The sequence below is a fragment of the Choloepus didactylus genome, chromosome X, assembly GCF_015220235.1.
Source record: "Choloepus didactylus isolate mChoDid1 chromosome X, mChoDid1.pri, whole genome shotgun sequence".
Classification (NCBI taxonomy): domain Eukaryota; kingdom Metazoa; phylum Chordata; class Mammalia; order Pilosa; family Megalonychidae; genus Choloepus; species Choloepus didactylus.
In genome coordinates this window covers 46,627,652-46,649,595 of record NC_051334.1, presented here as the reverse complement: position 1 = coordinate 46,649,595, position 21,944 = coordinate 46,627,652, and positions in this window count along the sequence as shown.

The window sequence follows — 21,944 nt, the reverse complement described above, 5'->3', positions numbered from 1 at the left end:
ACACTTGGGATTGTTATGTCTCCTTGGCAAATTGAGCTTTAATCACCATGTAATGTCCTTCTTTGTCCCTGACAGTTGTTTTTGCTTTGAAATTGGCTTTGTCTGATATATATATATATATAAATAGTTACTCCAACTTTTCTTTTGAACAGGGTTTGCATGGTGTATCTGTTTGCATCCTTTAACTTTTAATCTACCTGCATATATTATTATATTTTAAATGAGTTTTTGGTAGCATGTGGTTGGTTCACATTTTTTATTCATTGTGACAGTCTGTTTTTTAATTTGTGTGCTTAGACCATTTGAGTTTAATATAATTATTATGTTTGGATTTGTCTTTCATGTATTATTTGTTTTCTGTTTGTTTTCTCTATTTTTTTTTTTGTTTCTCCGGTTACAGTATTCTGATTTCTTTTGAGCTATTTGAATATTCTTAATATTTCATTTTAATTTACCTCTTGTGTATCACTTTGTACCAGTTTTGCTTAGTGCATACTCTAGGGACTACAATATACATACTGATATTTTCATAAGCTTAGAATCAACATTTTACCCCTTCAAGTGGACTATAGCAACCTTACCATGCTTTGTCCTCTCATAATTATCTTATAATATTAAATCTGCATACATTGAAAATCCCATGAGACAATACTATATAAAAATGTTGGAATTTTTGTTTACAACCATCCAATATATTTTAAAGAACTCAAGAGGAGAAATTTAGTGGCTCATATTTACCCAGATATTCACCATTTCTTTTGCCCTTCCCTCATTCATGATGTTTCAAGTTTCCTTGTATCATTTCCCTTTTGTCTAAAGAGCTTTATTGAGCAGTTATCTTAGAGGAAGTCTGCTGGCAATGAATTCTCATAGTTTTTCTTCACCTGAGGATGTCTGTATTTCACCTTCATTCCTAAAGGATATATTCACTGGATATAGAATTCTGTTCTTTTCCTTCAGTACTTTAAAAATGTTATGCTGCTTCTTTCTGTCCTCCATGGTTTCTAATGAGAAAATCAAAGCCATTTGAATGTTTGTGCCCTGACACATAATGCATGTTTTTTCTCTCACTGCTTTCAAGACTTTTTTGTTTGTCCCTAGTTTTTAGCATGGTTTTCTTTGGGCTTATCTTAGATGGTGGTGGTGGTGGGGGTCTGTTTTTTAAATCTGTAGGTTTATGTCTTTGCCAAATATAGGAAATTTGCAGCCATTATTTTGTCAAATGTTTTCTTCTGCACTGTACTGTATTCTTTCTCCTCTCCTTCTGGACTTTGGTGACATAAGTGGCAGACCTTTTGTTACTGTTCCCCAGGTCTCTGAGGTTCTGTTTTGTTTTAAATCTTTTTTCTCTCTTGTTCAGAATTTCTATGGATTTACCTTTAAGTTCACTGACTCTTATCCCCATGCTATTATCGAGACCACCCAGTGAGTTTTTTTATTTCTGTTATTTTTTCAGTTCCAACATTTCTTCTTCTATATATTGTTTATTTCTTTACTCAGACTTTCTATTCTTCCAGAGGTCTCAGGATTGTTTGTGATTAGTTGTTGGAGCATTTCTATAATAGTTGCTTTAAAGTTTTTGTCAGATCAATCAATCATCTGTGTCATCTCGGCTTTGATGTCTGTTGATTGTCATTTCCCATGCTGAGTCATATGGACTTTATCTAGGACATTTTGAATATCATGTTATGTGACTCCAGATCTTGTTTAAATCCCATGGTGAATGTTGATATTTCTGAATATCTTGTTACGCGACTCCAGATCTTGTTTAAATCCCATGGTGAATGTTGATATTTCTGTTTTAGCAGACAGTCAAGGTCCAACCCACCTTCTGTGAGTGTGGTTCCCAATGCCAGTTCAGTTTTCAAAGCCTTTACATCACTATTTGGACGTATCTTGTGTGTGCTTCCCTCAGTGGCCAGTTTAGGACTTGGTCGGTTCAGTTCTCAAGTCTTTGATACGATGTTTAGGATCAGATTCATGCACACAGTGCTTGGAGATGAGCCGGGAGTTCATAAGCAACTTTATGGGGTCTCTTTCCCAAATTCCTCCCTTACTGTAATCTCTGGTAATTTCCAGTTCCATGGGACTCCTCTTTTTGGTCATTTAGCCAGAAAACTTGAGCTTTAGTTACTCTGCTCTGCCATGTACCATAACTGCACCTACTTCTGGGGCCAGGCAGCAGGAAGACAGAGAGACTAAAGGGGTTTGGCCCCACCCTTTTGGAACCACAACTCCACTGAACCAAAAGGAAGATTCCCCTGCCTTAGAGTGTTGGTCCTGCAGTCTCCCGTTGCCACTGGCTGCCCATTGCCACTACAAGATTACTTGGGGGTTGTGGTGTGAGAGAATGGGGAGAAGGAAAAAAATGAGGGATTTCTCCAACTCTTTCTGAGTGTTAGGAGTTCTCTTTCCTGCTTCTTGATCCAGAACTAGAGCATCTCCTGGGTCTCTTTCTGTCTGTGCCCTGGTGCCCACTCTGATAGTGTTGAATTCAGGCTTGGGGATATTGGAAGAGAAAATAAGGGTGAACACAGTGGTAGTTTAATGGTATTTCGAATTCTGGTCTTCTTTCTAATCTGCCTCCTACCATTTACTTTTCAGAGTTCTCAAAGAGCTGCTCAATTCACTCTGTCCTGGTTTTATAGTTGTGTTCACTGAGAAAGACAGGGTGGAGTGTGCTTCCCCATTTTACCCTGCTCAGGAACGTCTATATCTATCTTTGGAATATGTAGAATAGTTTGAGTCTAAACAATGGATACATTAGCTGCCCCCTTAATGGCACTCTAACCAGCTTTACATCTTTGGTTGAAAAAACGCTGTTTAGGATCCACATGCACATTTTAGAAGAAGGTGGGGGATTACCACTGCCAGTTAACAGCATGATTTCCATCCTCGGATGAAACAAAAAACTTATTCCCCCTTGACTCTACAACCAAAACTAAATTGGGAGCATTTTTTTTCTCATCGACTTATTTATTAAAGTGCAAGTTCTTTTTTCAAAGACAAGAGTTGTTACAAAGATGTCAAAGATTTCTGAATTCCTTTTAGTCCAACTACAAAAGGACAGTAATGACTATCAATGCTTCGGAAAATCTGAATCAACAGGGACCCTCTCTACTCCATATTTCTTTAATGAAGAGGTACTTTGTTGTGCAAAATTTCCATTGACAAGTTTTAGATTCTGAATGCTGTATGTGCTCCTAATTCCTATAGAAGTGATAATTGGGGCAATCAAGTCAGAACTAGCGGCTAGGAAAGTCTGAAGTGAAGTTGTAAATATCTCCATTAATAGCTAAATGCTTTGTTAAAGGTATTACTAGGGTGGTGAATGATATTCAAAGACCTGTTGTTCAGAAGGGGTGGGGAGCAGGAAGCTCTGCTGGTGTTAAAGGAGAATGGAATGTTTTAGGGAGTGGGGGTTTATCATTTCCAGGAGCAGGGCGGGCAGCACGGTGGGAAGGTCTGGCTCCATCTTGAGCCCACTCACAGGATGTCAGGGGGAAGTGTGACTAAGGTCACGGCCATGCCACGTGGTGGGCTAGCTGGAGCCAGAGCAAGGGCCGCTGCGGCCACACATCCTGAGTTTCCATGGTCTAATGCAGTGGGCTTTTGAAAGATAGGGTGGATGCAGGATGCTGGCTGGGCTTGTGGAGTGCGTGGGCAGTATGTCTTAAATGATAGTGGGTGGAGATTACAGCATTTCATCTGCTTTTCCTCTGACACCTTTTAAAGATACAACCCACGGTTTTCAAGGGTTTATGCCAATATCGGCTACAGGGATCCTGCAGTAGATCTTCAGCGTTCTTAGGAGCACAGGGGAAATAGTCGAGTACCATTTACAACAATTATATAAAATTAGATTAAGAACTTGAAATGCTGTTCATATTAAGCAGAGTTCACTGGGTGGTTATTTTGAAATCCTCCTTATGTAATTTATAAGATGTTTCCACATCTGAAAAATATACATATACTTTCCTTTGGTTAAAGGGCTGTTCGGGATGTTTAGAAGGTTAGGTTTCAGAATTTCAGCAGCTTTATGGCATTGTCATCCAGTTTGATGGATTGAATTTGCACTTAGAGGAAATGGAATGTATTTTTAATTGCTGGAATGCATTATACCTAAGGGACATAGGAGAATGTATGCCAGGTTTCAGCTGTGATTAATATTCTGCTGATGATGTTTCAACTGCTGAACATGCTTAAACTCTGCCTCCACTTGAATAAATTCTAGTAGTTCCTTATTTTTAAAAAAGTGAAAGGATTCTTAGAAAATAGGTACAGAATTCTTATCCTCAGTCCATTAGTATTTGAGAAGGACACAGGCCCCAAACTTCAGCTTCTTAAGTTTAGGAAAAAAATCCACTATTTAAAACTGTATAAATATTGATCTCCCCCCCCCAACAAATTATTAAAAGAAATGCTTGAAGGAATACGAAAGGGGTTTTATTCAGATCTACTAGGTAGTTTGAATTCCGACTGTTTAATTCCAGTATCATGAAAGATACTTGGGTAGGAGGCTATAAGTACTGTGTTGTATATATGCTTTTAATGTTAGACATCATTGTTGAAGGTTTTGCCTTTTTAAAACCATGCCTGGCAAGAATTCATCAAAGTGTAGAAAGCATTTCCTTTAATGTGCTAAGTATTTTCTTAAAGTTCAGATGCTGTTTCTGAAAATTTAGACTTGCATTTCTTCTATGGAGAGAAAAGATAGAGAAATCGCAATCGTTAGTTGTATTGTTTTGAACATAATGCCATATCTAAAATATGTGAACTTAACTGCAAAATGAGGTACCAAGAAGGGATGGGTATCTGCTTTAGAAGCCACAAATGCCTTAACAGAAAAGGAGAGTACGAACAAACATTTCTTGATTGATTGTTTTGTGCCTTACTTGAAAGCCAGTCGCCAACTGTGCTTATGGTTTCCTTTAATTTTCACAACTGTTCAATAAAGTAAATTTATACATTTGAAAGAAAATTAATTTATAGTTTAGCTTTCGTTGGGTGGGTGGGAGATGACAGAATGAAGAAAGTATACGCAGACGGGTGTGTTTGGGGACTTAGCAATTATGAACTGGGGTGAGAGCCCCCCCCTCCCACCCCACTCCCGGCCAGGGGACATTTGGCAATGTTGAGACATTTTTGATTGTTACAATTGAGGGGTGGGATGCTACTGGCATCTAATGAGTAGAGGCCAGGGGTGCTGCTAACTATCTTAAAATGTACATGACAGCTCCCCACAACAAAGAATTTTCTGTCCCCAAATATCAAAAGTGCTGAGATTGAGAAACTGATTTTAAATTAACACAGAAAAAAAATTTAAAACAAATGTCATCCCTAGCTCACTAAGGTATATGGAAGAAATTTTAGCCTGATTTACCCATCCCTGAAAATAACTATATCTAAATATTATTTCTACACATTTCAAGGCGAAGAAACTATAGGTTACTAACAAGGAGATTTACAAGTGATTTCAGGGGCCCAGTGTTTTTTTAGGTTTTCGCTTTGAGGATATACTTTTTGTGTTATCAGGCTTCAATTTCTCACAGTGTATTTTGGATTCTTCCACTTAAGCTCTCCCTCATGAAGGTAATAATTAGCAGGCTACCATTCTGCATAAAGTATACTTTTGTCCAAGGTATTTAGAGGCCACTGTTAAATTGCCTCTGAGCAGTAAGTACTATCAACCAGTAAGGAATGCTGCAGTGTATTAGCATTATGTCGATTATTAAACATAAAAAATAGTGGGTGGTAAAGCTGGAATAGAATGCACCAATACTGCTTTGTTAGCATCAAGTGGCATAATTTGTAGTTCCTGTTTATAAAAAAAAACTTAAAGTTCTATTTTTAAATGTTTGAATTGTGCCTGGGGACTTAGAGTTTGAGTTACAAGGTCTCAGCAGTTTAGAGGTCCTGTGTTCCCATCTGCCATCCAAACAGGTTCCCTTCTCCAACATTCCAAGTGGTCATAGATTTGCAAAGGTACCATAACCATAGTATCTAATGCAATATACCATTCACAGACGTTTCAGAAGACTTATCACTGTTTTAAATGTTAGGACACTAAAATCAAAGACGAGATCAGATGGAGTCAGTACAAAAGAGAGAGCTGGAGACCCAAGAAATGTGCTTATGAAGAAAGGTACACAGTAAGGAAGAATGTCAAACAAACCAATAGAAAAATGATATTTGAGATAAGAGAAGGGATGGGGTTTAGCCAGAACTGAAAGGGCAGGTGGAGGAAACAGGGAATACACCAAGCTAGGCTGTTGATTTTATAAAATAAAACATTTTATCGTAGTCCTGGGTGAAGACCAGATGTCTGCTTCTCAGTTTTAATTATTAAGTATGCTTTAGTCACCTGGAAAATAAATGATCTTTCTTTCTTAAACTTATATTTAAAAAAGATACCATCACCATCTCCACCAAAAAAATGTACAATAAGTATAGAAAAACACAAATTTGAGGTATTTTCTCAATTATAGACACTGAAGTATAATTTAAAAAATACATATTTTCCCCCATGTAACATTTAAAAAAATGTGGAACATGGAAATAAAGATTTGTTGTGGTGGTAGTTCACTGAATATTAACCTTTCATCTGCTGACAATTTACATTCCATGAAAACTGTGAAACAGCCTAACTGTTCATTTAAAGTAATGTTTTAGACATAATTTCTTGGCCTGGAAAGATTTTCATATTACATTGTTTGTCTATTTTCCTGCTGATCTTTTTAACTTCCTGAGGTGAGCCAATCTACCAGAAAGGGTGGTAAGTGACTTTCAAGCATGATCTTTCTTTTAAATTTTGCATCCCTTGGTTTTTGATCTCTCAAAAGGTCTTTTTAAAACTTTTTTTCCAACTGGGTCTGAGTTCTCATATATGCTTCTAACAGGGTGGTCTTGAGTGAGAGATTTACTCTCAATACCAGTTTTATTAACTTTTAAAATGAGTGAGAACAAACAATGGGGAAGGGGATAGATAAAACAAGATTGGCAAAATGATGATAATTTTTGAAACTGGTAAAAGGTACATGGGTTTCATTATCCAGTTATCCCTTCCATACTGCAACTTTCTCCATCGTGGTTTCGATAATATCATGGGTTGGCATAAGAAATTAAATGGGAATTTTTGGGGAGTTTTGCAGAAGCCACAGATGACGCATATAGCTTATAACCAAAAACTTAGCCTAAATTTTACAATAAGGTACTGTAAACACTCCATAAAAGAAAAAGAAAAAAAAATCAGACTTCTTCTTTAGTACAAAGGGAGGGCCAAAAAATTTTATGTGGATTTTCCAGATTGAGGGGGCACCGCACCCTTAATCCCCACAATGTGAAAAGGATAATCATACTATTTTTCTCCACTATTGTATATGCTTTGAGAATTTTCATAATAAAATATTTAAAAAGGGGCAGCAGAAATAGATAAAACTCAAATCTTGTTCCAGGACTACCGTTGGTTATTCTTACAAGGTCAGAAGGAAGATCTGAATATTCCTAGAGGCCAAGTTCTGTAGCAGGTACATGTGGGGCCAGCTCAGAATCTCTCTGAAGGGAGGGGGTACAAGAGTTTGAGGAGGGGTGCAGATAGAAATTCCTTAACCGCCACTAGTGACACTTTACCACCTAGACCTGGCTCTCATCAACTCGTCACCGAAGAGGCTTTTCCTATGAAAACTGTCTCCTCTCCTCAAAAAGCTGGCCCAAACCTCCCATTGTCCCGAAAGGCTGCTGGATATGGAAACATCTCCAAAGTCTTGTATCCCAGCAAGATGATGGAGAATTTCTTCAGTCATGACAATGCTAGTATCTGGTCTGCTCGTTTCTGTGACCCTCTGGTCTTTGCTCTGAAGTTTAATCGTGTCTCACTTCAGTGGCTGGTTTCTCCTCCTGGAGCCATCTCCTTATTACATAAGAGTTGTTTTGTTCTGAGGTTTAGTACCACCTTAGATCGAATTTTCACCCTGTTCATCTTGGAACTCACTGACCCTTCAAACCTCACACTGGGTTTTCTGTAAAGTCCAACCAGAGCTGCTGAGAGCAAAGACTCCGGGACGCATCTCAAAACCTCAGGAATACATTTTGACCAAGAACTCCAAAGATCCTCCTAGCAACCTCACGAATATGTGAACATCCCTTCATTATCTCTGGCATGGACCGAGGCTGGAGATAGATGGAGCTCCACCTGCCACCCTTATAAGGAGCTGTGCACACACTCTCCATTTATATTCTGATTTTGTTTTTTTTCTTGGTAGAACCTCAAGTGAAATCTTAGAAGAAGGTGAGAAGGGCAAAGAGGAAGGAAAGGATTAGTTTGGGACACTGGAAGTTAAAGGTAAAGACAATAGCATAGTGAAAGAATATCAAAAAGAATTGAGGCCAGAGAGAAAAATACAGAAGTAACCCTGCCACTGTTAATAGATAATGACTTGGTGAGTAACTTATACATAGGTTTCCTTTTATTTAGAACACGCTACCCCATCTACCTTTCCTAAGCTGCAGTGTTTCTCTAACGGAGGAAAGAAGAAAGAAGTTGGCTTATAGTTTGTTGCTTAACCTAATATTTGGTTCTCATATATCATTTAACCCATATGTGTTGAGCACATACCTATGTTAGATCCTGGGGAAGATGCTGGGACACAAGACAGACCCGAGCCCCTCTTCTAATGTAGAAATTACACATTGGCCTGTAGGCAGGTTCTCTTTGGTCCACACAATATTTAAACACCATGATGTTTCTTCCTCTTGAAAAGCTGGGAGATTTGGCCCTCTGGACCTGCGTAGTCAGGGAAAGTCAGGGAAAGGCGGGGCTGAGAAGTGCCTGCTATGGTAATCAGAGGCACGTGCTGTATATCCTGCCCTACTTCTCATTTGTTTTAGTTATTTTTACCCTTGGGGGACATTGTGTTTGGAATCCCTTATCTTCATGAGCATGTTTTCAGGAGCTCACCTTTGGTGCCCTGAGGGAGGGGGTGACCTGGGTGATAGCTGCCACAAGGAGCCAGGTTAGGATGGGACATGTGTCCCTGAGCTATGCCCTTTTTCCAGACCTTTCTAGACCACCCCTGCACAGCTTGCTAGTGCTTCATCATGCTCTTCTGGAGTAGAATTTAGGTCAGAAAGGGAAAGTCTTGGGACTAACCCCTCCCACCCATGAACCTTCCACTCCTGATTGTTCTGCTGTTTGTCTCCTAAGTGCACACAGAACACTGATTCTCCTTCCACACTTGTGCCTTTATGATTCTTTCTGCCTAGTGGGTCCTTTCCTACCTGCTTATCGGAATGCTGCTCACCTTTGAAAGCACACCTTACCTCCCCTTCTCAAGCTGCTCAGAAGGCTGGGCTCAGTGGGGGTTCAAGTTTGGGGGCAGGCAACAGAGAACAGAGCTGCCTACAGGGGTCTTCAGCTTCTACCAGAACACTTGCTTTTGTCTTACAGATTGGGCTTTCCCGTAAATTTCCTTTGAAGAAGGCATTCTAAAGCTTAAGATATTGTCTGTACCATTAATTTGGTGCTCACATGTTACTTTATATCATTCATTATCTTTCCTAGTCTTTGTGCTTGTTCTCTACAATTACATCATGAATTCTGGAGGTAAGGGTCTTTGCCCAGTATGTCTCTTCTGTCCCAGAGCCCAGCCCACTGCACTGCCCATAGTAGGGTCAAAAAAATTTGTTGCCTGAAGGAATTAATATTGCCTTTACAGATTATCAGAGCCTTAGAGTCCATAGGTGGTATAAATTTAAATTCTTATACTCTGAGACCTCTCTCCTGAGGGCACACCCATTCTTGGAGAACCTTTTTCCCCCACCATCTCAAAACATGAAAATTTGACAATGGAAGCCATCTGTACCATCTTCTCTTTGTTTCACTCATCTTCTGGATTCCTTTTACTTGTCTCATTAAGTCTGGAGCTAACAGGAAAGAACAGGTGGTGACAGGACTTGGCGGCAGCAACCCTGGGAGCTCCAAGCAACCTGATGTGAGGGGTGTCAGGTAGGACTGGGACTTTGACAGGGTTCAGGATGGAGACTACACTCAGTTTGACAGTCCCTCAGAAACATTCTGGGGATTCTGTGAGCTCACGATTCTCCTGCAAAAGAAATACAGAATTTACAACACAGTGTCTCTCATTGTGCAATTAAATACTCGTTAAATACCCCCAAATCACAGAGAAAGGTGGAGAGATGACTTAAATTGGAGTTGGGAGCCTGGTTTACTTGCTAACTCCAATACTTGCTGTTTATTTAAACTTAGGCAAGTCACTGAACTTCTCTAGGCTATTTCATCTAGTTTTAGGAATTAAATATGGGAGAGCTTTCACAGAACCATTTACCTGTATGTTGTAAATCTCCTCTTTGGCTCAAGAGACAGTGCTTTATGCCAGTGTTCCCCTCAAGTTTTTAGAAGATGATACCAAATCTCAGAGGGTTTGAGGATAAAAGGGCCTGAGGCAAGCACACAATTTATTTAAAAGTATTTTATTATAAAAAATCTATGTTTTCATATTAAAACAATTTTAAGATTAATTTTGCAAATGAAATTATTTTACTGTTCTCAAATTTTGGAGTAAAATCTGTGTCCCAGGGATATGTAACACGTTTATTTGCTGGTTTTGTGAACTCCCTAGAAGGTCCTCATTCTACTTCTGTTTAATTTTTTTGGGTCAGTTTTAAATTCCAAAATGGATGGAGAGTATGACTTTATTGCATATATCACTTCACTTAACCATCACAATAACCCTATGAAATAGGTGCTATTGTTCTCCTTCATTTTACAGACAAGGAAATGGAGGCTCAGAGTTGTTAAGTAACTTTCCCAAGGTCACAGAGCTTGTAAATGGTGGAGCTGGGATTTGACCCAGGCAGTCTGGCTCTAGAGCCTGTGCTCTTAACCTCACTCTGCTATCTTGCATCTAGATTAAATAAATTCACATAAACCAGTTGATTTATTTTTTGTTGTGGTGGTTGTTGATAATGGTCTAAGAATTTGGGTGCTTCTTTTCACAGTCAATACCTGATGCATAGCATTTATGTTTATGCAATAGAAGAGCTCAAGAAACTCAGTGGCTGGTCCTGATGTCCTCAATCACCAAGAACTTGAGTCATCAGTAAACTCTACCTGATTACCCCCAACTTGTCAACTTTTGAGATACCAAAGAAAGCATGCCATCTGTTTGGAGGGAACATTGTCACTGCTAGAGAAACACTCAATCTAATATTTGTCTCAAGATTCTATACAATGGACCCACCATGTAGTTGGGTGCTTTCAAACAATGTGACTAAGATATAAAAGGTACAACTATTATAGTTCTGTAGTGGCTTTGCAGTATTATTTGATATTGATGCACTTCACTTAAAGAGTTCATTGTATTTCTTGGCTGGGTAAACAAAAAGCAAGCACCATTTATTACTCATGGCTTTGCTGAATGCTTGTGGTTCAACGTTTGCCAGGTATTTCATTATATAGCCACAGGATCACTCTGGGTGACAGCAACAACAAAGTCTTTGTGTTTCTTCAGTTACTTTTTAAAAATTTGGATTGGGGCTATGGGCTTACTCTATCCTTTGAGGCAAGAGCAACAATAAAAAGTCACAGTGGAGAGGAAACTAACCCATATCTAAAGAGAACATCTTTAAAGCATAGACATGTGACATGGAAATTAGACACAATTGGAAGAAAACTTCCACAAGTTCCTACCTCTAGACCTACTGGTGTACCTTCATGGGTGCTTGTGTGGTTTTATTTTCCTGTTACTGTCCTATCTAAGGCCAGCTGCTCCATGGAACACTGGATCCCATCATCAGTGGCCTAATCAAGGGTCTGGCAGTTGTCAGTGTTCCCCAGTTCCTGTGTTGCCTGGTATCCTCATTTGTCCCTGGTGTCATCAGTTTCTCCCACCTTTTAAAAAACACCCACCACCCCTCCAGCCACTGTGCTATTTCTCTTTGAGTCATCTTTATTTACTGCCTCTGATCACCCTCTCCTCCTGTGCTTTGCCAGTCAAATTCAGTAAGGAATCCTCAGTCCCTATCTTATTCAGCTTGTCAGCAGGATTTGACCAGCTGATCACTCCATCTTACTTGAAATTGTTTCCTTCCCTTGTTTTCCCTGATGCCACTCTTGGTGTTCTGCCTACCTTCGGGGTGTTCTTGCCAGTCTCCTTTGCTGGTTCCTCCTGGTAGCCCCTCAACCACTGAATATTCAAGTGCCTCTGTTCTCCCCATTCTTCTTTATCTGTTCTCGCTCCCGAAGTTAAAGAATCAAATCTCTCAGCTTTAAATGCCACTTAAACACTGATTATTCCATTTCAGACCTTTCTGAGGTGAGTTTCAATTGCTTTTTTGGACATGGATCCTTTTGGCTAGATGTCTAATTGGCAGCTCAAACCTAACATGTCTAAAATCCCTTCCACACACCTTCCCACTTGTGCCATCCCCAGCCTGCCCCACCTCAGTAAACGGCAGCCCCATTCTTCCAGTTGCTCAGGCCAAAAACCCTGGAGTTACCATTGACCTCTCTCTTTAGCTCACACCCCATATGCAATCCATCAGCAAACACTTTCAACTTTTCCTTTAAAATATATCCAGAATATGGCCAATTACTGGTATCTCCATAGCTACTTCCTAGACCAGGCCACTGTCATTTCTCATCTGGATTCATCATCCAGGCTCCCTGTCCCATCCTTGCCTTCGGAGCCACCCTTTTAAAATGTAAGTCAGATCATCCCACTCTGCCTGATGAAAAGCCTCATAAAGTTTTGCATTTTGCTCAGAGAAAAGACCATAGTCCTTACAATGTCTAGAAATTCCTGTGTGATCTGATCCCCCATCCCTGCCCAGCTAAATCAATCTCATCTCCCTCATCTTTCTCCCTTATTTACTCTGCTGTAGTTACACTGGCCTCTTGACTGTCCCTGTAATTGACCAGGTACACTCCTAACTAGGGGCCTCTACACATGTTCTTTTTTCTGCCTTACACCCTCATTCTTTGCCTAGATATCCATGTAGTCTGCTTCCTCCCTTCCTTTAGATCTTTGTTCAAATGCCTACTTGATCAGAGAGGCCTTCCCTGATCACCCTAAACAAAATAGCAGCTGCTTCCCCTACCCTCACCCCAGGATTTCCTGCTGTCTCTATCTTGCCATAGCACTCATCACCGCTTAGCATTTCATGCATTTATTTGATAGTATGTTCTTCCCCTCTAGAGTGTAAACTCCATTCGGGCACAGACTTGGTCTCTTTTGTTCATTTCTGTGTCCCCTGAACCTAACACAATGCTTGGAAGTTAGCAGGTACTCAATAAAATTTTTCAGAATGAATAAGTGAATGGCCTGGGCAAGGTGGTCAGATACAGGCTAAGTGAAATGAGGATTTGCCCAGGCTGGAAGAGGACCTACAGCATCTACAAGATTTCATCTGTTCCAAGACACACGCTCCCTCCACCCCCCATATTTGACCATTTGTAAAATGGGGATGCATGGTGGAATGGATGGGAGTCTCTCAGTCAGGCGGTGGTCATGATGCATTCACTGTTGCCCATGTATTCACAAAGTTGGCCGTGGCTGTTGACATTGCCAAGAGTTGAGTTAGTTGCTTGCATTGTTGGTTCTGTATGTGGTGAGTGTACCTGCCATTTAATCTCTCGGTAAGATTACACATATTGAAATAAAATTTTATTGGCATGGTAACAAAATGTTTTTGTATACACAGAAGACTAGAGAACAGAAGACAGTAACTTCGATGCTAGTGAAGCAATTGTTTGTTACTGGAGAAATGACTGAAATTCCCCACATTTGTTTTCAATGCCACAACTAAGAAGAAACAAGTAGTTGAAGGTGTGTTATGTTTTGTTATTGAAATAAATGCAGAAGGACAGCTGATCATGCACCAAGCAGTGCAAAGGAAGACAGGAGAAATTGCCAAATCCCCCAGAACAAAGCAATGAGAAGCTATTCTGACTTGCATTCAGGGAATTGTGTCATAATTAATATTTGTTTCCTCCATAATGGTACATACAACAATGGAGTATCTTACAATCAACAACATTTCAGGCTGGGTGAAATAGGGTGTGTCTCTTTCCTAGATTTTAGAAATATGTGTAAGACTGATTTATAGATCTTCATTTGTCATTTACAATTATTAGTTTTAAAGATAACAAATGTTGCTCTTCCATATGAATCAAACAAGCTTGTAAGAAAAGGAGAGGCTTGGCCAGTTACTTGTCTCCTGGTTTCTTGGTTTTCTTACTGAGAATCTGCATCATTGGGACTAATTATCCAGTAGTGAGTTTTGACTTTTGTTGTGATTAGTTTGAGGATACCTTTTCCAGACAGCTGCAGGTTTGGTTTTTTAAATTATTTTAAAATAATTATAAATTTATTGAAATGTTACCATAAGTTTTGTAACTAAGAAGTTACAAAAACAGTACAGAGAGGTCTCACACACCCATCATCCACCTCCCCACATTGGTAACATCTTACATAACTATAGTGCAGCTACAGTTTTTTAATAGATCATCTTGTTCTCTTCTAATGACCTGTTGGGGTAGGGAATGAGAGAAAAAGTAGTTATGCCTCCAGGAAGCTGTCAGATGTCTGGTGTTGTAAGGGCCCAGGTTAAGTGATGGGAAGCTCAGTTAGGCTGGGGGGGTGGGCTGAGGGACACAGGCTTTGGACTTGGTATGTCCCCTGACTAAAGGCTATTGCTGGGGTGAATGACAAATCCTGCTCTCAGTGGCAAACATTTCCTACACTAGGAAAATTTGAGCTGTTTGATCCCCCCCTCCACCCCACCCTCCTTAAAGTAGTGGCCGAATCATCTAAATCTTCAGTAGAGTCCTGAAATCATGGTTGTTGACTGTTCTGTGCCCATATTGCCATATTTGGTGCTTGTCATACTGTGCAACCAGCCGCCTCACTTTTGAAGGATTACTGGTCACTGGATGTAAAGACCAGAGGCAGAGATGCTGTAGAAGGATTAATACATTGATTGTCATTACACAGAGGGAATAATCACCTCAGGTTATAACATCTTCAAGAATTAATTTGTGGCCTAAAGCTCTCCAACAGAGAGCAATGATTTGTTTTGGCTTCAACACAAGCTTTGTTTTGAAGAAATAATTCTGATTTAAAATGTTCTAAAAAAAACTTCTGAAATAGAGCAATTTGGAGTTCTAAAGTCAGAAGGAACTTTAAGGTCAACCACCCATTGGCTTGGGTGACTTCCTCCTCACCACCCCTGCCGAGTGCCAACTCCAGCTCTTCTTGAGGCCCTCCTCTACCTAGGGCCCCTCCCTCCAAGCCCAAGATACCTCCTCTTAAATTGTGTCCATTTTCAGTTTCCACCCAATAGATCTTTCCTTATCCCCATACATCAGATAACAGACAGGTACTTCTGTGTTTTTCTTCTTCCTTCTGTTGAAATAGGTCTAGATCCTTTAATCTTGAGGTAGCTTTAGGTCCCCCTCACCATCTTGCTTTCTGCTTTTCCACAGGCTGCAGTTTTTTCATAGCCTGTCCCATCCCGGGGGGTAAGCTGAAGGGTACATTATAAGAAAAATACGAAAGAGAGGACTTGGTACATGATTGGACAGTAAAGCTCACTATTTATTTACTTCAGGTTTTATTCTTCAAGTGAGGTAGTGCCCTCTTTTTTCTTGTATGTCTTTCCCATTTTATTATTTATTTCTCTTCACTTTCACTTCTGGACACCCTATGGAGTCTTCCATATCCCATAAAGCTAGACTTCTTAGGTGTGGTTTGCATTCTGAGGACCCTGATAGCAATTTGTTCTTTGTCCCCATCTCCCAGCCTGTGCTAACTACTCACCTCTTGTGTTCTGCTTTTGCTGTCTCCTTTCCCTTATCACCTGCCCAGCCAGGACTATCACCACCTCCACCATTTTCACATCCATGTCCACTTCCACCTCCACTACTGCCCTTGCCTAGATGTCTGGCCTCCGAGTTGTCTTTACTGCTTTTTTTTTTTAATTCTTTTTCCCTACTGCTAGATGAGAATCAGGTCACATAGCATTGTTAGTGGCTGATTTATAAACAGTCAAAGTCATTTATACTTAGCATCGATGACATCCTTGAAAATTCTGGTTTTCATCTAGCAAAAATCAGAAGGTTACCACCATCCAGTCCAAAATGCTTTGGTGTATTGGGAGCAGAAGAAACTCATACAGAATACCCAGGAATCTTTTCTTCAGGAGGGCTCAAACTTAGGGAATTGATAAGGCCTTTTTTAAAGGCTTATCTGATAAGGCTAGTTTTTCCCTATTCTATTTCTATTTAGAACATAACAAAATAGAGGACTAGAATATGAATTTAAATTTCTGGCAACTTCATCTAGTTCCTTGAGGTAGACGCAGGTCAGGATGTGACCAAGTTGGAATTGAGAACATTATTTCTACTGCATAAGAAATTAGAGATTCTAAGCAGAGTGTTAGGAAATCAAATACTACAATATCATTAACTTGCTTGGGGTGGGGGTGGGCAAAGGAACCCGAGGATTGGGAGTAGAGACCATGTCACTCAGTCTGAAAACAGTACTGGCTTATTTTATATGAACCCAAATTGATGTGTCTTTGCAGATTATGTAAATATATCTCGACTAAAATCTCCAGAGTTTTAATATTATATAGGCAGATTTGGACCTATATGAACTTGGGCATATTTCCAAAAAGATATAGAGAAGTTAAAAGCCTTGGCTTATTCAGAGTGGTCCTGAAATAATTTATTTGGAGAACTTAGTAAAAGTTATGCTAGCCCAAAAAACACTGTCCCATAAATAGAAATGAACTTTGGAAAACCTGACAATGAGAGAAAGATGCTATTCTCTTTGAGTTTTTTGTGTGGAATATTCCATAAGGTTACTGGAGCATTTGCCTACCTACAAAATAATATTTAAAAGAAAAAAAAATCAAGGGTACGTAACCAAAGGGACAATGCATATTAGCGCATCGGTGTAGTAAAAAATGCAAGTCTCAATAGAGTTCAAAATATGCTGTCCTGACTTCCTAATGCATAGATTTGCCTGGGAGTATAAAATCTTAGTTGGTTAGTAAAGCCTTTCCCCTTGGATAGCCAATTGTTTCCCTTGATAATATTTATATCTCACGAATTACTAAATAGATTGGGTTAAAAATATGGCAGAAAGGGAAGTGCCTTTCTTTAATTCTGGTTGGATAATACACCCTGACTACAAGAATAACTGACGTATGTTCTTATTCTCCATGTAAATTCTAAGAAGTGAATTTCATATGTTTTGATCCCATCTTTTCTCACTATTCGTAGTAAATTCGTAAGTTGATGATCCACTTGTTTCAGCATAAGGCAATTCAAAAATTTTGCATCGTGGCAACTTCAATTCAGTTCAAAAGTTTTACTTGACTCTCACCTAAAGGTGTTATGAAAGAAATGCCCCCCTCTTTCTGAGGGTTTGTTTTTGCATGTAGCATTCCCATTGGAATGCTCTTGAGAGGTTAAACTCATTATCTGAGCAAAATTGTTTTCATAAACTTCAGTATTTTGATTCCAGTCCTCATGGATAGATAGTGTATAACCTGGTCTCTACCCAGTATTATCCACGTTGTTTTCATACTTATCTCCAAGGGCCAAAGATTATCTCACAGAATCTCCAAAATAATTCCAGTTTCAGAAATTCATGTGTAAAAGGAAATTTTTAAAGGGAAGAAGGTGAGAATTGAGTTCAAACTCTTAAGAATTTTTTAAAGGATTGTATTGATTAACAAAAACTCTTTGGCATCTTCTGGCAGACATGAGAGAGAAGGCAGTGATTGTAATTAATTTTTAGTGAGTGCCGCATATTTGATAATTGCTCTGATTCACGCTATTATATTCTTCTTCCTTCACCCACAGCAAAACAAGCTTAATTTGATTCATACCCTTAGGAAGGAAAAAAAAAAGCCTGAGATTACTCACATGGCTGTGATTCAGCTCTTGGCTCCCACCACCTCCTCCTCCTCCTCCCTTTCTCCCACCCTGCCCACTCCCATATTCACTCCCACCCAGTACTGTTGCCATCAAAAAACTGAGTCAGTTTGTTCTTTAAAATGGGTGGGGATAGAAGACAACTAATAAAAACTTTTCTGAGCAAAGTAGACTGCTTAGATCTGAAATCATTTCAGGAAGAAGGGCAAAGCAGCTGCTTATATAACAGAAAAAGCTTGGTACAGAGGCATATTCTCATAAAGAAATGTTCAGATAATCTTATATAAGTCTAGACATAGTTTGTGTGCATGTCTATAGAGGCACACACATAGCCATGTAGACAGGTTTCTATTAAAAATTTCCAGTATTAGGAATCTTAAGTACACACACATTCAAACAAAAAAACTAATCTTCTGTTCTCAGAGTAGGATAATTTGCTATAATCAAAAAGGGTATCTGTCAGCTATCCAAAGATTTTTGATCATTTTAAAACATAGATGGTAAAGTCACTTTGTCAGCCTTCACACCAACAAGGTGACTTGGAAGCCTGAGATTGTTTTTAATTTTTCCCCTGTGTCGCTAGAAGATTGGTACTGAGGGTGGCAGCTCACACTTAGTGAGATTATGGTGATGGAAAACATTATGGAGGCAGCCGTTTAGGTTCCTTCCTTGTATTTACTCATGCATTCTTCAGATGAAACAAAAAGCCTTGGTGAAATGAAGTGACTTTCCCAAGTCCCCACAGGTAATAGTTCTTGAGCCAGTATTGAAACCAAGGCTGTCTGTTTTCACTCTGACCTGTAGTTCTGGTTTTTGGGAACTTGACACAGTTGGATCATTTGGTACTTTCGAGATCGTCCAGGGTCAAGAGTGGAGGCTGAGACGAAGTTCCATGTTGAAACATGTCTGTGTGCATCTTCAAACCAAGCTTCCACGTGGGGGTGGGGCAGAGCAGAATTGAGCCTTCCCGCTTTACTCATTTGTAATCCTGACCGCCTCTTCTTAGTTTTGCTGGCTCCCTGCCCACCCCCCACCCCCTTTTTATTACCAACTGTCTCAGAAACGTTGCTTTGGAAAAGACAAGCTGGAGCAGTAGAGCACCCTCAGACAAAACCCAGAACTATTTCTGAGCACTATGTTTGAGGAGTTCTGTATTATAAAGCTCCCCCCTCAGAGATGTTTGGTTGCTGTCCTTTTTATTCATTCTTCAAATATTTTATAGGCTGGTTGGAAACTATTGGCTTTTGTTATTCAAGTGTTTGTGAGATGCTTGAACTTCTATGTAGTTTTCCTGGGCCCTGCAGGATTCTGCTGTGGATTTTTTTAGACTCTTGGGATTTGGGAAGAAAAGGCCCAAACAGGTCTCAGATGTAAAATCAGACAAGCATTTCAACCAGCGAAGCTTGGAGAGGGAACTATGGATTGCCTAGGTGTTTGTCATCATTAGTAAAATAGTTACAAGTGATTTTTTAAAAAAAATATATGGAAGAATATTTTTCTCATTCAGAAATATTATCTAGGGAATGACTAAGATGTATCTGATTCCAAAATGATGGCGCAAAGAACAGTTAAAGGATAATGGCTTGGATGATGATAATAGTAACACCCAGCCCTTAAATAAGTGCTTGCTATCTGTCAGGCATTATTGTAAGCACTTATATACATTAGCATTTTAATCCAGGTGTCATAGCCAGGAACGGAATGGCAGAGCCATACACATAGTCATATAGGCAGGTTTCTGTTAAAAATATCCAATATTTCAACCCCTGGCAATCTGGCTCTAGCATCCATGCTTATAAATATATTTTAGATTCTTTTAGCTGCCAAAGTTTTAGGTGCTTGATTTTATTAACATCCTATTTTCATAGTCTGCATTTATTTCAATTGAAAGCCATATAATTATAGATTTTATATTCTCTATGTATCTTGGAAGATCTTTAAGCCAATAAAATTTTACATGCAAAAAAGTCAGTGGCTAGATTAATACATCCCTGTTGAAGTATGAGTAAGTTTTAATGCCTGGATGAGAAATAACGTGGACTTAGTTAAAAAGATTTCAAGTAGAAAGATTTCAAAAGTATAATTTGGAAGCATACTTTGAAATAGTTTTGTGTGAATTTAATTTCTGAAAATCAGTTCTCCGTGTAAATCATTGTGGGTTTTATTCCACTAAAGCCCTACAAGGGACTCTTTTTGTAAACGGTCAACTTTTGAATGAACTGTTTTACACTGTTTCTCTGTGTACATTTTTTTCCCTCTGCCCTCATCCAATAAATTGAAAATTAAATATTTGAACAGGTTTTCTGTATTATAGAAATAGAATGTATTTTCTATATTATAACAAAGCTAATTATCCGTCAAGGCATAATCAGCAACAAATTTCAAGCCTCGATCAGAGCAGTTGCTGACTTTGCTCAAGGTTAAAGGAAGTATGCTGAGAAGAGATAAATGTAGTTAAACTGCTCAGAGCAAGCTGTCCAGATTTTTCGCGTGAGGAATTGCACTTTGTATTACTGCATTCTTCCTGACTGCGTAATACCTGGGAACAATTTACACCGTGTAATGCCACCCCCATCTTGGTAGTAAACTGCTGAAGAGGAAGAATATTAGGCATATACATTTATTTAATTAGAGTTTTCACAGATGACATTTGGTGATGTTTCACGTTTCTGTTTTGCAGCTTTTAGGCAAGCTAGGGTTAAAGGATTGTACAGATTTTTTGTGATGTGGCTTTCCTGTGTGTTTGTGTGTGTGTAGCTCAGGTTATAAGTGTGAGTTGCAGTAAATGCCAAAGTGAAAGCTGTAATATGGCTCCCATGCTCCCGACCACTTCCTGAAGAACCTGCCACGTGTACCCCAGATTTAGAGACTTAACACTTGGGTCCTCAGGACTGAAAGAGTCCAAGTCCCTAGTGATAAGGGCTTCTGGTAAACCCAGAGATATAAAACCTGATTACTGCTGTTGTGTGAACTCAAACATTTGGTTGCTTCAGTTGTAAAATTTTCGGTACACAATTTTGAAATTTTAAGTATTAAGGAATAGAGACAAGAGCCCTGCCATACCTTAAAAATCATCTTGCAACCTTCTCTTACCTGTTCTAATTCTTTGAAACCGATTAGAACCTGCATTTAAATGCTTAATACACAGTAATAAAAGGAAAATGTGAGTTTGTCAGATCAACTACAACCACCAGTCTAATAAAACTGAGTCACATCCAAATGAGCTGTGCTTACACTACCCTCCCATCCTAGGGAAAACGTGGCTGGGGGAGGCAGTGTGAGTCATCACCTGGTTTGTTTGACATACGCTTCCTTCCATAAATTGGGAATGGCAAGCAGCACAGTGTTCCAGGCTTACCTTGGAGAAGGAGCTTTTGCAGCCTTGCATGTTCAGAATAGGGCTTTAATGTTTGATGGATGAAGCTGAGCCCATATTTTGACTTCAAATGTCTGGGAAGGGTCAGAAACTGACAAGATCCAAACAAGGAACATTTGTAAGTACCATTTTTGGAGGTCAAAGAAATGGTAGGGGTGTTCATGCTTGAATTTTTCCCTAGGACATAAAAAATATAAAATAAGTAAATTGGCAATGTTAAAGTAAAAATAAATAAATTTGTAGCTAGTTCGCTAAGGGGGCTCATTTACCCAACGAAACTGATTTTGATGTGAATAGTCCAGAGTGATTGCATGTGAGAGAAAGAGAGACAGACAAAAAAACACTGAGAGTGGGAGAGAGACAGGCAGACAGACACGTATGATTTGGTAATTGCCACACACATTTGTTTTTACAATGTTTAATTTTTGCCTGATTTATCCAACCATTCTGAAAGAAATGTATTTCATCTAAGAAACTTTTTAATGGTGAACTTTGACTCTCCGTCTTGCACTTTTCTCTTCAGTGGTTTTGCATAGGATCACTGGTGCTTTTTAAAATAAAGGAGTTTAGAATGTAAAATTGTTGGGGAAACTGTAGAGGAGGGGG